The sequence below is a fragment of the Nycticebus coucang genome, chromosome 1 (assembly GCF_027406575.1).
Source record: "Nycticebus coucang isolate mNycCou1 chromosome 1, mNycCou1.pri, whole genome shotgun sequence".
Classification (NCBI taxonomy): domain Eukaryota; kingdom Metazoa; phylum Chordata; class Mammalia; order Primates; family Lorisidae; genus Nycticebus; species Nycticebus coucang.
Window position 1 is genome coordinate 180,439,149 of NC_069780.1, and position 18,409 is coordinate 180,457,557.

At 33.2% G+C, this 18,409-nt stretch overlaps 1 non-coding gene across 1 annotated transcript; it reads right to left on the reverse strand.

Moving 5' to 3' along the window:
• Positions 1 to 14,894: 14,894 nt before the first annotated feature.
• LOC128592491 (U6 spliceosomal RNA) lies at positions 14,895 to 14,998 on the reverse strand. Its single transcript, XR_008381890.1, has one exon. It is a non-coding gene; the product is annotated as a U6 spliceosomal RNA (small nuclear RNA).
• Positions 14,999 to 18,409: the final 3,411 nt, after the last annotated feature.

An 18,409-nucleotide genomic window follows, 5' to 3' on the forward strand; every position in this document is an offset into this window, starting at 1 on the left:
AAGTATGTGAAAAAATAATCAATGAATGTTAATGGAAAAGTGAAGAATTATATTCCAAGAAACTGTATTAGTTTTTCATCAAAAAATAATTACAAAAATTGTGTTTTCTGTTTTTTTTTTTTTTTTTATGAGACAGAGTCTCACTTGCTCACCCTTGGTAGAGTGCTGTGGCATCTTAGCTCACAGCAAGCTCAAACTCTTTGGGTTCAAGTGATCCTCTTGCCTTAGCCTCCCAAGTGCTGGGATTATAGGCATGAGCCATTATGCCCAGTTGAGTTGTTTTTCTGAAAGTAAATTTAAAAAAATCAAGTGTAGATGTGAGTACCACAAAGGCTATTGAGAGAGATAATTTGTACCAAAACATTTTATCCACACATGAGCCATTGTTCATGTGTAAAGACCAAAAAACTGCTTGAGCACGCTTGGCAGTTCACACGGTAATGCAGTGACAGAAATAGCTCTGGAGACCAGTGGCCTGGATCAAATCCTGGCATTCCCATTATTCAGCTCTATGGAGACCTTTGGTAAGCAATTTACCAGAGCTTTAGTGGGAATTAAATGACTAAGTCAGTAAAGAAAAAAACTATCGTACAAATCAGTTCAACTGACTGAGAAATAAGTCAAAGTAATTAAAATGTGAAATTTGGAATAAATAGAACAAAATTTGAAATAAAAGCATTTGCTGTGAATTTTACTGTATAAATCAACAATGTATAGTATAAAAAGAATGGTGCAAATATGGGGGAAAATGTAGTCATCATATTCAAGTGAGACCTACTGTTAAAAGTTAATTTATATAATAAAAGAAGTCAAGAGAAGACAGAGCAAGATGGTCAAATAGAAACCTCCAGCAATCTTCCTGATGCAAAAACACCAAATCCACAATTGGCGAGCATATCCAGAAGAAGCAAAAACCAGGTGAGCAATCATACCACCTGGTTTTAACATTCTATCAAGAAAGGACAATAAAGAGGATCTTGCATGGCCAATGCCATCCCTCCCCCATCCCCAGGCGGTGCCCCAGCGTGCTGAGTGGGGAGAGAATCTACATATCCCAGAAGAAGAAAATGATGTGATTGTGGGACTTTGCATTGAAACCCAGGGCCACTATGGCATAGGGGAACATCACACAGGGCAGAACTCTGCCAGTGCCCAGGAAGGGAATATTTAGACTAGCCTGGCCAGAGAGAACATCAGGTTAATTGAAATAAGCCAAGCACAGAAAGGTAAATCTTACATGTTCACATTCATAGGTGGGAGCTTAATAATAAAAACCATTTCTCATGGAGACAGAGAGTAGATGATGGTTACTGGAGTCTGGAAAGGTGCAGGGAGCAAAAGTGGAGATGGTTAATGAGTGCAAAAATATAGTAAGATAGAACAAACAGTATTTAATAGCACAACAAAGTGACTAAAATCAACAATAAGTTAAGATTTATTTTAAAATAAACACAATACTGGAATTGTAATGTTCCTAACACAAAAAGTGATAAATGCATGAGGTGATGGATAACCTAATTACTCTGATTTGATCCATTCACTTGCGTGCCTGCATCAAAACATCACATGCACCTAATAAAGATATATCAACAATAATTAAAAATAAAGGAAGCAGCTTAATTCACTCAAATAAATTAGTACATACTAGAGTCTTAAAGAGTAAGTAGAGGGATACTAGAAACACCAAGTAGGGTACCAAATTTCTCATTACTATTTTGTTTTTATATATGAATATGAGGAAAATAAAAGAAAACCATAAGCATTTTCAAAGTACAGATAAATTCAAACTTAATGCAAGCTTTTTGATTAGTAAAATAAAACTAAAATACACAAATAACTAACAAAAATTATGATATAAACAAATTAAAATGTAGTAAAATAAAACAGAAACAATAATAAATAATAACATGGCTTTATTAAAAGGAAAATAAACAATAGAGCTTAATATACTCTATAGAGTACTTAGTTAAGGCATACAAAAATATACAGCAAAGAATGTTTAAAAGTAAAAATATGGAATACGAATTAAAATGAAATCAAACATAACTAATGTAAAGAATATTAAATCTCTGTGACAAAATTAATGATGAAATAACATCCAATTGAATATGAGTATAATGAACAATTTATATTATTATAGGAAGTAAATTTAAGCAATCCTCAATGAATTCAAAGTTTTAGACATGCAGTAATATAGCATTAGAATATATGATAGCCTATTAATATAAATAAACTGTTTTGAATTATTCTAAATAATAGCAATACCATTGACAGGTGAAGTCGAGAAGAAAAATAAATAATTTTCATAATAAAATTAGTATATCTCATATGTTGAAATTTCAAGTGTAAAACAATATTCTGTTACTACACAGTACTACGACATTTAGCAGAGTTTGTCATGAGTTTGTCATTGAGTTTCCAAACATAGAAATGTTTAAAAGGGAACATTATTATACTCTAAGAAGACCAACTATGCAGTAATAATGAATAAGGAAACAAAATAAAATAAAAATGAAGATTATTTTTTTCCTTAATTAGTCCATTGTCAAATATAAATAAACATATAGGGCAAGCGCCCATTTAGACGAGGTTATGTTTCACTTATACTTTATTTCTGTTAGTCTGGAACACTGTTAGATTACATTTCCTTTCCTTCTTGGTAATGGGATGGGGCCTTTTAACTGAGTTCATTCATATTCATTTAAATATGAATCTAAATGATTTGGCTACAGCTAGGATTAGCCCATAAAACCCCCCTCGTCATGACCTCTCCTTTTCCATTGATCAGCTCAGATAGAGATGGAGGTAGAGCCACAAGAAGGAAGAACCTTGGCTCTTCAAAGTAGTTCTTCAAAGATGTTCAATAGTCATATCTGGTTTATCATTGCTATATTCATTATGCTTTTATTTTAAAATATTTAATTAAAAATAAATATTTCATCTACTTATGATGTATAATGTGACAATTACATGTAAATATACACTGGGATACTGATTTTCACAGTCAAATGAATATAACAATCGCTACTTATTGTTACCATGTGTGAGAGAGACAGAGAGAGATAAGAACTCAAAATATGCTTTTTAAATAAATTTCAAGTAATCAATGCACATTTACATTAGCTCTCCAGAACTTAAATTCATATCATAACTAAAAACATCCTTCTACTCGCTATCAGTTCATTTTTTTAAGGTTCAGCATGTAAGTCGTATCATATAATATTTGTTTTTCTGTGTCTGGCTTATTTTACTCGCCAAAATGTTCTCCAAGATTTACGTTTTTAACGTCATTCATTATTTACATATACTATGTTTTCTTTATTTATCCATTGATAAACACTTAGGTTGCTTACAACTATTTGGTTCTTTTACTTGTATCTTTCTTTAAATAAATCAATTTCCTCTGCGCCAAATAGTCTTTGAGACAGGTAATCTTTCTCCTTTGAAATATCTTCTTTGATACAGCCTATATTGTTGTTGAGACACATTCCTTAGCAGCCATGATATTTGCATTTCCCACCAAGACATGTGGAAATTGTGCATATTACAACAAAGTTTCTACTTAAAGAGCCATCTGGAGCAATTTTGCCATGTTAATCCTCTTTTGCTTTTTTTTTTTTTTTTTTTTTTTTTTACAATGGGCAATCAACGATATTGTTATTTTGTTCTGTTTTATGAAAATTCAGGGCTCCTGTGTAGGCATACAACACTTTTTTCCCTTATTTTATGCCTTCCTTTTTATCACGCGCTTTTCTTGATGATCTCTGTCAATGGCCTACTCACAGCACTTTCAACATTGTGCATTATTTATTCCATGTCCTTCAGAATCCTTCCTACTGAATAATTTGTTTCATTCACATGGGCACATTTAATCATTTTTCCATCAGTGAAATTTATTTCACTTTCAATACAGTCATAGTCATAGGCTTCTTAATAATGCTTTCATCCCTGTCACTACATCTGCATTTCAAAAATGATTTCAAAAATATTTTACAAATATTTTTTTTGTAAAATCTCTCAAAGCTAAGTAAAACACAGCCAGTACTTCAAAGAATAACAAACAACTAGACGGCTGAGACAAAAACATCAATGAAATATCACTAATATTTGTCAGTTGTAGATAGAGCTGACAATATTTTTGTTGTGGAGTTTAGCTTGATTTGAATGTAGACAAGTCAGTGAACTAAATGTTTAAAAATCGAATTCTTCCTTGTTGTTTAAGTTTCTGTCTTCATTCTGTGACCTGTTTTCCCCCTTTCATTCCATTTATCCATCCACTTACCTATCTACCTGTCTATCTAACCAGAAGGTTGTATTTTATTACATTCTGATATAAAATTGGGCTATATTTCAGTTAAGAATCAAACTACACTAATTCAGAGCTTCTGTCATTTGTGATGGCTTGAAGTTTTATATCTTCATCTCTGTTCAGATAAAAAGCAAAGCACAAGCAGTACTGAAACGTAACAGAGCTCACTGTTCATGCACATGAGAGTCAGAACATTAAATAGTGTAAGAAAGTTATTGTGGGTCTACACAGCCAAAGTGTTATATAAGATTCGAAGAATCTCTTGATGGTGGTACATAACGTAATGACACCCCATAAGGGAATGGGGCTGTCTTCAGTTGTCTGGTACATGGTCCTTGGGCAATTATAGCAGGCAATTAGTCCCGTGGCACAGAGTGTGAGAGCCCAGTAAGGGAAGAGGTAGAGAGCGTGCTCAAAAACTGAGCAATTCCGAGTGAAGAAGTACAATAAATAATGAAAAAATAACTATACTGAACAAGAATTCAATGCTTCTTGTCTATTCCTTTTCCAAAATGCTGCTCCGGCATGTGTTGCTCAAAGGGATTCATCACTATCATCTACTTTTATATTTAGATATATGTATCAAATCAGAGTATTTAGGGTATCTGTCACTTCAAACATTTATCATCTCTTCATGTTGTGGGAGATTTCAAATTTCTTGCAGCTACTTTGAAATATACCACGAGTCATGGTTAACCATAGTCACCCTACTATGCTCTCGAACAATGGAACTTATTCTTTATTCCTGTGTATTTGTACTCACTAACCACCTCCCATAATTGTCCCCACCCACCCACCCACACACACTCTTCCAGTCTCTGGCAACCATTATTATACCGTTTCCCTCCATAAAGTCAACTTTTTTCAGATCCTACATATACATGAAATTCTGCTAGTTTTTTCCACGGCCTGGCTTATTTCATTGAATATAACGTCCTCTGGGTTTATTCATGTTGTCTCAAATGGCAGGATTTAGTTTTTATGACTGAATAATATTCTACTGTGTATACACACACTCACACACATGATGTTTTCTTTATCCATTCATCTATTGATGAACACTTAGGTTGAATTCATATCTTGCCTATTGTGAATAGTGTTGCAATAAACATTAGGGTACAAGTGTCCCTTGGATATACCATCTCTTTTTCTTAGGATAAATACCTATTTGTGAGATTGCTGGATCACATGGTAGTTCCATTTTTAACTTTTTTCAAAAACTCTGTGATATTTTTCATAATGGCTACATTAACTTACATCCACAACAATAGTATATAATGGTTCTTTTTTATCTGAATCCTCTCCAGTATCTTTTTTTTTTTTTTTTTATAATTTTGGTAGTAGCTATGCTAACTGATGTAAAGATGAGATCTCATTGTGGTTTTGATTTGCATTTCTCTGATCATTACTGATGTTGAAAATTTTTCCATATACTTGTTAGACTTTACCCACTTTTTAATGGAATTTTTTAAACTGTTATTTGAAATTCTTACATATTCTGGATATTAAGTCCTTGTCAGATGAGTAATTTGCAAATATTTTCTCCCATTCAGCAGTCTGTCTTTTACTGTGTTGATTGTTTTATTTTCTTATATTGAAGATTTTTAGTTTAATATGGTTCCCTTTTTCTATTTTTGGCTTTGTTGCCAATAGCTTTTTAGTCTTAGAATAAAATATTTGCCTAGACTGATGGCCTGATGCATTATTTCCATGTTACTTTCCCAAGTAATTTTGAAATTTCAGGTCTTATTTTTAAGTCTCTGATCTGTTATGAGTTGATTTTTGTAAATGGTAGGAGATAATTTCGTTCTTCTTCATAGAGCTATTCTGTTTTCCCAGAACCATTTATTGAAAAGAGTATCCTTACCCAAATGTGTTTTCTTGGTACATTTGTTGAAAAGCAGTTGACTATAAATATGTGGATTTATTTTTGTGTTATCTATATTATTACATTGATCTATGTGTTATAGTTTATACTAATACCATACTGTTTCAGTTATTATAGCTTTGTATTCTATTTTGAAGTCAGGTAATATGTTGTCCCCAACTTTATTCTTTTTTGTTCACTATTGCTGTGGTTATTTGGAGTCTTTTGTAGTTTTATGTACATTTTAGGATTGAGTTTTTCTATTTCTGTGAAGAATGTCATTGATGTTTTGATAGTGATTGCACTGAATCTGTAGATTTCTTGGAACAGTATAAACATTTTAACAATATTTATTCTTCTCATTCATGAGCATGGGATGTCTTCCCATTTATTTGTGTTGTAATAAATTTCCTTCACCAATATTTTGTGGCTTTTCAATGTGGAGTCTTCACCTTCTTGGATACATTTATCTCAGGTATTTTATGTTTTCTAGCTATTATAAATGAGATCACTTTTTTTTTTTTCAAAGCTAGAGAATATATATTTATTAAGTGCCAAGTCCAAATTCCAAAACCCAACTTAATGCACAATACAAATGAACTTTAGGTTGACAGAAAAATGGATAGATATTAAATTTAATCAAATTTACAGTATATTGTCTTGATATAATCTGTCCTTTTAAAGCAGCGGTTCTCAACCTGTGGGTTGTGACCCACAGGAACTATATTAAAGGCCTGCGGTATTAGGAAGGTTGAGAACCACTGTTTTATAGTCTATACACAGGCTCAAGATGGATGTAGAAAAGGTGGTTCTGGGTCAGTGCACTGAAGAACTTCTAAGTCAAGAGTTGTTTGTAGAAGCTGGTGTGGATTATTCATCAAGTGGTGGAGTTCCATTTTTCCAGCATAAAAAAATCACATGGAAAAGACAAAGAAAACAGAGGCATTAACCCAGTGGAGAGGTCTAAAGTGGAAGAAACTACAGAGCGCTCTGTCACAAACAGCAGATTACCTCTATGAGCCCAAATAAATCTTCATTAACTTGAGATCACTTTCTTGATGTCTTTTTAAACTGGTTGGTTATTGGCATATAGGAACACTAGTAATTTTTTGCATGATTAGTTTATATCCTGCAACTATGCTGAATTTTTTTTTTTAATCAGGTATTGGAGCTTTTGGATTTTGAATACATAAAATCATGTCTGCAAAGAAGAACAATTTGACTGCCTTTTTGTTCAATCTAGATGCTTTTTAAAATTGTCTCTCTCGCCCTATTGATCTGGACAGGACTACCCTGTACTATGCTTAAAAAACAGTTGTGAGATTAGATATCTTTAGCTTGTTCTAGGTCTTCGAACAAAGACTTTTGGCTTTTCCCATTTCAGTATGATGTTAACCAATGGTTTGTCATATATGGCCTTTATGATGTCAATATATGTTTCTTCTATGCCAATTTTTTTTTTCTTTTTTACTGTGTCATGAAGGGATGCTGAATTTTATGAAATACTTTCTCCGCCTCCATGGAGATGACCAGAGTTTTTGTTCTTCAAACAGTGCTGAGTCCCTTCCTAGAGAGATGCTGTTGCATGGTTGCACTGACGTTAGGCAGCTTTGTAGAACAACAACATCTCCTGGAATTCAGGTGATACCTTATACCAGTTTTAGGACCCATGAAGACTGAAGGTCTCTCCCATGGCTAGAATTTCAGGAGTCCATAATGGGATGTGAACTGCTAAAGATTTCTCTCTTACCTTTCACTCACAATAGGGAGCTTCTTCTGGCTCCCAGCTACTCATGGCCAAGTCAGATACTTGGCTTCCCCTCTCAATCTACACCTCAGAGATTTGCTGTCACTTCCCTACTGAATTTTAGGGTTCTTCCTTTGACGCTTTGTGTGACATATGGTTATCTACTCGTTTAGTCCTTGTGAAGAAGGTGAGTGCAGGCTGCCTCTAGTTGTCTGTTTTAAACTAAGAAACCCTCCCGTCAGAGAATATGCTGTTTTACCCCAATTTTAAAATAGAAATAAACAATATTGAAAACTGAGGTATTACAGTTAAATAAGTTAAAGTAATTGATGAGTGATGAAATTGTAAACAAACAATGGCACTAAAATGATGACCATAAATTTCTTCATAGCAGGAAGTTTAAGCGATTTTGTGACCACATATCATTTTTCCGTACAGAAAAGCTAATGAATTAAGAGCTTCGTTGCTTGAAGAGCAAATAGTTTACAACACCAAAGACACAATCTGTTAATATTCACTTGGAGCATGCCCTAAGATTATTTCAGTAAAGAAGGTTCATAATAAATTGTAGCTACAGTGTTAGACTTCCTTTCTTACTATTCTCAAATAATACATTTTTTTATAATTTCTAAGAAGCATAGAAATGTTCTTTTTAAACACCCATTCTTCTATCAAATGCCAGTAATGAAAGAAAAAAAAATTTGTGGGGAAGTGGATTGGGGAGATATTTGTCAAGGATATAACATTCAGTTAGGTAGGAGGAATAAGTTCAAGAAATTAATTGTACATAATGGTGACTGCAATTAATAATAGTATATTACATACTTAAAAATTCATAAGAGCATATACTTTTTGGTTCTCATCACAAAAATAAGCATGTGAAGTAATGTATATATGAATAGCTTTGGACACACAATGTCCACATATATTAAAACATCTGTACACCTTAAGTATGTACAACTTTTATTTGTCAATTGAATTAAATATATTTTTTAAAAAGCAAAAAAAGGATGAAATTTAGATGACTTATGAACTTACTTCGGAAAAAAAGCATGTCCTTATTTTAACTAGCCTCCACCTCAATTTTAGAATGTCTTTCATTTACAAATTTGGGGGTAAAATTAGAGTAGTAGCAGAATGTTTGCCTTTATAAGAGATGTAAACCACTAATATTTTCATACTAAGTATTATATATTCCAATATAGGATATATAATCATCCCTACATAGAAATGATGCTATTGTTATTTCTAATGCATTTGTAAGTAAGCATTTGTATTATTATATTATATTTCAACATTTTGACATTCACATTTCAGTATCACTGGTTTTCTTTTTAAGCCTCTATATTTTATTTCATAGATTCAAAATGAATATATGCACTCCGAAGAAATTCACCCTGCTTTAGAAGACTGCCTAGAGAATTTATGGCCCACAAAAGGATTAAGGATTCCTAACTTAAAGGAATTCACTAAAAGAGCCCAATGAACCATGAACAAAGCATGCGTTTATACCTTGAAGAATAAGTATTTTCTAAAATAAACTTTTCAATCACAGTGTGTCTCACTTTGTTTGATAAAGTACTTGACGGAATCTATGGTGAATATTTTCTGGAAAATATCTCTTGAAAATGTTATCCATATGTATCTATTCATTCTGAATTCCTTTTTTTTTCCAAAGTACTATTTTAAGAGTTATAAAACATACCTTCTTTTATACTGGATAGTCTCATATATTTAGGCAATATTAAAATCCAGAGAATAGACTTCATTTCCTATGCCATTGTTTTCCTGAGGTTATATACCGAAATCCACACTTATCTGGGGAGATACATTTCAAGACTCCTAAGGAATGCCAAAACTGCAGAGTACCAAACCCTATACATGCAATTCTACGTCTCCCCCACTTTTCCTGTATATACATATAGACATTCCTATGACAAAGTTTAATTTTTAAATTAGGTAGAAGAAGAGATCAACAATAACTCTTAACAAAATAGAAATATTGTTACAAAACTGTAATAAAAAGTTAGGTGACTATATTCTCTCTCTCTCTATCTCTAACTCACTGTACTGTACTCACCTATATTTTCAGACTGTGGTTGATTGCAGATCATAAAAACCATGCAAAGAGAAACTGTGGATACAGGAAGACTACTGGTATACAGAGTAATTTGAACACTAACTTCTAAATCAGATTTCTTAGAAAATAACTGCAGTTTCTGAACTGCCAAATGTTATAGAATGATTGCAAGCTGTAAAATATGTAAAGCACCATGTAAACTTTCAACAATATTTCCCTTCATTACAATGCAAGTATTAAAACATTCCCAACTGAAATATATATGAAAAAGTGTCTTCCCTTCCCAAAATAAAGCAATACATATTCAGCATTACATGTTAAAGACAGAAAACATTGTTCAAATTCCTGTTTTGAAGTACATTGCTTATAATAGGAGTTCCCAAATGGCAGTGACTTTTTTTCCACTCAGAGTACATTTACTAGGTCTGAAAATATTTTTGATGGTCATGATTGGTGATGGCACTATTGACATGCAGGGATAGAGGTCAAGGATGCTGTTAAATATCAGGGAAAAAAATGCTCCAAATGCCAACACTACTGAGGCTGAAAATCTCTGGTTCAGAATTGCAGTCAATACAATGTTAAGAAAATCAGTCAGAGAAAGCAGCCCCACCAAATTCACACACAGCTCCTTACTGGAATCCTAGTGCTCCTTGTCGACCTCTCTTTCTTTTTTTAAATTTCAGATGATTATGGGGGTAGACACATATTTGGTTACATAGTTTGCTTGTGTAAGGTTAAAGTCAGAGTTACAGGCGTGCCCTTCACTGAGAAAGTATGCAACATACCTGCAGGGTAGGAGTGTATCCAACCCCTTCTTCTTCTTCTTCTCCCTATTTGAATTTCATTAACTTTTCTTCCATATGAGCCTATTGGTATTAATCAACTAGTTTCAGTTTAGTATTGACTTCATGTGGTGGTAGTTTTTCCATTCTTGTGATACTTCACTGAAGAGAATGATTTCCAATTCCATCCAGGTTGCTACAAAAGATACTAGATCTACGTCTTTCTTATGGCTGAATATTCCATGGTGCATACACGTACCACAATTTATTTATTTATTTTTTATTTTATTTTTTTTTTTTTTTGTAGAGACAGAGTCTCACTTTATGGCCCTCGGCAGAGTGCCGTGGCCTCACACAGCTCACAGCAACCTCCAACTCCTGGGCTTAAGCGATTCTCCTGCCTCAGCCTCCCGAGCAGCTGGGACTACAGGCGCCCGCCACAACACCCGGCTATTTTTCGGTTGCAGTTTGGCTGGGGCCGGGTTTGAACCCGCCACCCTCGGCATATGGGGCCGGCGCCCTACTGACTGAGCCACAGGCGCCGCCCCGTACCACAATTTATTAATCCATTCATGTACTGAAGGACACTTGGGTTATTCTCACATCTTTGTAATTGTTAGTTGTCCTGCTATACAGATTTTAAATGTCCTTCGATAACATCAAATCGGCACGTGTCTACCTTTCACGGTGTTGCACCTTCCTAGTTTATTGTTCAGTCACTTACGGGATCATTCTTGGCCTTCTCTTCCAGGTCCCCCTTTTTGTTGAGCAAATAAAATGTTTATTTTGCAGAAATTAGTTGTGTGCCTCTTGCTTTCCTATTCCACACATGGTCATGGGCAACCCTACTTACACATATCAGCACCAGAAAAATGATTCCAAAATTTTAACTTCAATTTTATTTGCTGTTTTAATAAAAAGATCTTCTTATTTCAATCTCCTACTATCATATGTGTGTCTCACAATTAAAATATCCACAATGGGTCTTCGACTGTCTGCCCCAAATTCACACCTTGCCAATAATTTGCATCTCAGAAAATTATATCATCAGCTGATAAGTGACTGGAATCAGACCTCAATGACCAAAAGCATACATGCTTGAGAAGGACAGACATGCTGCTCTTTTTGGATGAAGAATTCTATAAATGCCTAATCTGTAAAGTAAATTCATAGTACCATTCGGGTTAATTTTATCCTTAGTAATTATCAGAAAGTTCGTTTAATCGATTACTGAAAGGTAAGTGTTCAAATTCTCAACTATCTTAGTAAATCTGTGTATTTCTCCTTTCAAGTCTACCAGGATTTCCATGCTTTGTTGTTAAATACATACAGGTTTAGGACTATCAAGACTTCTTGGATAATTGATGGGTTTATCATTATAAAATGTCTTTCTTTCATTAACAGATAAGTCTTTTAGTTCTCAAGTTGACTCTGTGAAATTAGTATGTGGAATAGCTACTCCATTTTCTTTTGACTAATATAGTATGGTGTATCTCTCACCATGTCTTTTGTTGGGACTTAGCTGACTTTTTAGACATATGTAAGTTTCTTGCCAACTACTGAGTGATAATTTCTTTCCTCCTTCCTTCTCACTCTCTAATCTTTTAATTAATGTTTTAAATTTATAACATTTGTGTTTAAAGTGATTGTTCAGATAGATGGATAATATTGTCCATGGTTATAACTGTTTTTTATTCATTCTTTTTGTTGTTCTTTTTCTCCTTTTATTCTTTTTCTAGTTTATTTGTAATTTTTATATACTTCAATTTTATTGCCTCTCTGAGTATAGAATTACAGTTCTTTTAACTTTTTTAGTGATTTCCCTAGAGTTTCCAATGTACAAATTTTAACTAATCTAAGTTTATCTTCAAATAAGAATAATACACTCCTTCAGGTGTACTACAGATTTTTTTTATAGTAAAGTATTGCCAATTTCTCCCTCTCATCTCATTAAATTTCTGTAAGTAAGTTCACTTTTCCATATGCTATTGTTAACCAATTCATTATTATTACTACTACTACTTGAAAGAGTTACTTTTACTACAATTAAAATAAGAAAAATGTTTTCCTTTCCTTCCTTTTTTCTTGCTATAATCCTTGTCTTTGTTTATGTAGATTCCATTTATGATCTATACCATTTCCTTTCTGCCTGAATAGCTTTTTTTAGCATTTCTTGCAGCGAAGGCCTGCTAGCGATGACATTTCTCAGCTCTCGTATGTTAGAAAATGCCATATAAAAATGCGGCATTCACATAGGAGTGGAATCACAGAGACAGATGCATATGTTAATTTTATTTTTTAAGGAATTGTCAAACTGTTTTCCAAGCAGTGAAATAATTTCATTCCACGAGGAAAGTACAAGATTTGACATTTTATATTGGTCATTTCGTTTCTTATGGGTTTAATTAATTTATTATATATAATAATTTGAATTTAGTCTGTATAAAATATGTCCTTAGCATACATATAAAAAATACCAAATACTACATATAGGTATGATTTTGTTTTTGCATTCTGTAATAGTGGTGTAGCTTAAGAGTGGTGTGAATTAGAATTTGAAAATGGTTCTTAGTATATTCTAGTATTGAGCCCATAAGAAAAGAGCTATCATTTTCTTACTATTAAAAGAAACAAATTAAAATTCAGAAAGATAAAAAAAAAGCAAAAAACGAAGAATGAACCTGGTGTTGGATTAGAATTGAACCTGGTGTTGGATTAGAATTGAAACTTTACGTAAATTCTGAATTTTTACAAGGTTTTGGTACAGAATGCTTAATCCAAGGATCCTCTTCAGGAACCTAATTGGCTTTTTCAATATTTAAATTAAAATAATTTCTTGATTTATGGAAATTTTTCTTGAATTAAAGTTGAAAGAATAATTTATGTTCCTTTGCTTTCTTCTTCCTCGGTGGAGATGCTAATCATGGATATTTAAGACATTCTTTCCCAGTTTTCTTTTCAAATCTTTTACTTAGGACACTTTTATTTCTTTATGTTTTTGTTAATTTTCTTCAATTCCCTTTGTTAAATTTTGCTAAACACTGTTCACCCGTGGCTTCTTTTCACTGTCTTCACCTTTTGATATGATTTTTCCCTTTGTTTCTAAAGTTTTCTTAATTTAAAAAACTCTTTTTATTACTCCAAGGATAAAAATCCTTTTTAAAATTTCTATTCCTATGTCTTTAATTCTAAATTTATTTATTTATTTGCAGTTTTTGGCCGGGGCTGGGCTTGAACCCACCACCTCTGGCATATGGGGCTGATGCCCTACACCTTTGAGCCACAGGTGCCACCCACTAAATTTATTTTTTAATGATATTTCTCAAAGCTATTATTTTTCCAATGCATAAAATGGGCTATATTTCTTTTGCTTTGTATTTGTTTTTTTTTTTTTTTGAGGAATTTTCTTCAGTTTATTTTTAATGCTAATTTCTTTCTAAAATAGTTTTGTGCAGTTAAGCACTCGTAAGTGCACATCCAGTAGACAAAGATGGCCTCTTGAGATGGTTTAGCAATTTGTAGTTCAATATTACCTTTTCTCTGAGAATAAAATGAAGTAACATTGAAACGATGGTTAGATTTTTTTAGGGTCAGTGGAGAAAGGTTTTATTTGTCTTTTAGTTTATATACAGGGTGTCCAAAAAGTTGGTGTGCAATGATCTTTTTGGACACAGTGCATATACAAGACAGTGGCAGAAAATGTGCACATTTTAAGAAAGGAAAATCTGTATTGAACTTTCAATACTCAAGTCAGATTTTTTAACTATGAAGTGTTTGAGTGTGATTCCTTTTTATTGGTATGTTCAATTTTTATGTTTTATGCTTTTATAACTTGCTTACATTTTTATTTAGGTATCTCCCAAGGAACTTTTATAATTACTATTACACTTCATCCAGCTCTGAGTTTAATAGCAGTGCCATTAATTTGAATTTTTGTCTCTAATGAATTCACCACAAAATATGAAGAATATAGAATAAAATAACTACCTGACAAAAAACTTATAAAATAATAGGGAATCAGGTAAGAGAGGACAAAGTATTCAAATAATTTATATGAACATGTTTGTTGATGTATTACTTTTTTTTTTTTTAAGGATTTTTACCAGGAAAATAGGGAATGCTTCATGAATTTGCGTGTCATCCTTGCGCCGGGGCCATGCTAATCTCTGTATTGTTTCAATTTTAGTGTATGTGCTGCCAAAGTGAGCACTTGAAGTATTAATTTAAAAAAAAATAGCCTTTTTTCCCTCCAGCTTCTCAAATTGGGTACTTAGCAATTATTTATTTATTGAATTTAACTATTATTTAATTATTTTAATTATTTATTTTATTCTCCTTTCTGTAATTTTGATGCTCTATTCTTGTATAGATAACATTCTAGATTGATGCAATTGGCTTTATTATTTTTTAAGCCACCTGTACCAATAGCATAAACCAGATGGATGAATAATAGAAACTTATTCTATCACTGTTCTTGAACCAAACTCACAACCAAGTTTTTGGCATTGTTTTTGCTGGCTTCTCTGAAAAAGAATTTACTCCAAAAATCTCTACTAGCTTCTGGTGATTACCTGAAATCTTTGGCATTCTGTGGCTTGTGTCTACATGATTTTATTTTTTTATGAATACATAGACAAATATTTTATTGGTTACATGGTGTGTGATGGAATAATATGTAGCAATCAATTCCTACAAAAGTCCAGGTACTATAGGGACTCACCTGGGACCAATTTGATCTGTTTCCCTTTTGCCTTCAATGTTCCAGCTCTAACAGTTAAGCAGTTTTCTTAGATAATAAAAAAAATGAATAAAGTCCAAAGGTTTTTAAAGAATGAAAACAACAATAAAAATGAATATATCCTTATTTCCCATCGTATATACCCATATGAGTTTTGAGACTAACAAATGTTTAAACCTGTTTTGTCATCCGAATATTAGCTATCATTAAGATGATTTTGCAGACTTAGAGAGATATTTTCCAGGCCCTGACTACTAGCTTTAAAGCTACAAGGTGTTTCTGTCCAAAGACCCATGATTTTAATTTTTCCAACTTTCTTCACATAGCCTGTCTCTTCTAGTTTTCTCCTCTTCTGTTCTTTGGAGACACTTAGCATTGGATTTGGGGCCTGCCTGATTAATCCAGGGTGGGCTCATCTCAGGATCTTTTATTTAATTACATTTAAGGATATCCATTATTTAGATGATGGTACGTTCGCGGGCACCAGGGAGTAGGATTAGACATAACCCTTAGGCATCTATGATTCAATCCTCTAAAATGACCCCAAAATTCAATCCTACAAGTTTTTAGACATATATCATCCTATTCATAGTAACCGCTATTTTGCTGGATACATGGCTTAGGATAGTTTAACAAATCCTCACAAAGACAATCCCCAAAATGCCTAAAATTGTTTTTCTCAGAATAAAACGTTAGTAAATACCATAAATCCTGTTATATTAGATTTTCCAAGTAGCAAAAATATCCCAAATGACTAACTACCATGATTGCCTTTCCATTTATGTGTCTCTCTTCTCCTTCCTAAAAGCATTCTCCCTGTGAGACTAAATCACAGTGTAAACTTTTACAGGTAAAAATAAAGTATTCAGGAGAAGCCGGTCTGGTGTAATGATGAATGATGACAAACTAACTTTTCTTACTTTCTAATCTCTTTTTATTACGGCTATGAATAAAATAAAAAGTTCTATGTTTTGATTTTTGGTGTAGGACATACACTGCATTTTGCGGAAAGAACACTAAATTGAATGTTATTTTTGTCAAACTGACACTATATCTAAGTATTCAGTCAAACATTCTATTTTTCTAAATAACCATTTACCTTGATATAGTGAATACCTAGGAACAGAGAATTCTGCAAGTATTTATCTATCATTATTAGCTATCAGTGTTTTATCAATTTTTATAGAGTAATTTGTAGATCAAAATAATTATACTTATGGCTACCATGACAACAAATGGCATATGTCTTTTTTTTTTTTTTTTTTTTTTTTGCAGTTTTTGGCCGGGGCCTGGTTTGAACCCACCACCTCCAGTATATGGGGCTGGTGCCCTACTCCTTGAACCACAGGCGCCACCTGGCATATTTTCATAGTTGATAGATAATGATGTTTTCCCACTGCAGATAGTAAAAGCAAATCTAAATCCTTAGTGGGTGTCTCCTCCAGTTAGAAAAAAAACAATGCTGATCCTTCCATAGTAGAAAGCCAAATATAGTCAACATTCTACCAATACTGATCTGATCTATTATATTAGTATATTAGTACATGTTTAGTCTTTCCTTTTGGTAAATTCTGTTCTTGTCATTGATTGTACTCATGTTAGCCCTGCAGAAGGGAAATACAAACTGTTAAACTCCTCCCTCTGTCTCTACCATCATGGCAGATTTGTTTTTAATGTATCTAGAAAGCAAGCACAAAGCTAACTGAGGAAGATGAGTGTCCAACTTATTTATTAATTTCTTCTCCCACCATAAGAGGTGTGAACAATGGGACACCTGTAACTTAGCTCACACTAAGTACATTCCTGGAAGTTAAGGAACAGCAATGCCGTCCACTTCTCCTTATTATGTCACCACAATTGTTCTTTCTCGTACAAAATTAATCTAAAGATGTTCAGCAGCTGCCAATGAATCAGGTTAAATCTTTACATAAACTCCTCACTTATTCTCAGTAAAAATAGAAAATGAACAAACAATTTCAAGTTCTTGATCTTTGAAGAATTTGTATTTTTTACTGTTCAATATCTTTCCATGGTGAAGCCAAAAAGGTATGGTAATTTGCTGGCAACCTGGCCGCATATGTGAGCCATCTGTAAACAGCTTCAACATTCAGTCAACAGGTCATAGGAACATGTAGACATTAATTAAAGGAGAAATAGTACCTTAACCAGAATAAGTGTCCTGGGGAAGTAAGCAAACCTTCATGCAACTCTTATTTCCGTAATTTTATTTGGCATTATTCCACCTACTCTGAACCTATTTTTTGATTGTAAACAATGGTCTTATTCAATTTTTGTTAGATACATCAGAGAGTATGTTTCATAATGATAGCTTAGTTCACACACATACCTATATTCCTGAGGTTTAGATGTTAATTCTAGCAGTCTAGCAGTCCATGAATTATGTCTCAACAAAAGAATCACTTGTCAAATACAGCGTAGAGTGAGACCCTTCTGGGACTATTTCTTGAGTCTTCCATGGGGGCTTGCCCCACAGAATCACAGGTTGCACACAGAATTCAATGGCCTCAGACGTACTACACATTGGACCTACCAGGCCAGAGAATAGAGAAACTCCTCTGTTTGTTTTACCTTATCAAGTCTGCAAACCTTTCTATTTAGTAACTTTATGAAAGCAGCATATGCAATTTTATATATGTTGTTTCCAAAATCTCAAGTATTCTTAAGCATTCTATTTCTAACTTAACGATAGGATGCCCAAAGTTTAGAAACTCATATTCCATAGAGGAATCCAACTTAGCCATCATGCTATCTTAGGATTTTCTCCCACTACAGGGTTTTAATTGAGGCAACTCTGGTGCTATTTATTATCTTACATTTTTCTGCCCATGAAAGTGAAAGTGATATCATCCGGAATACGGAGCC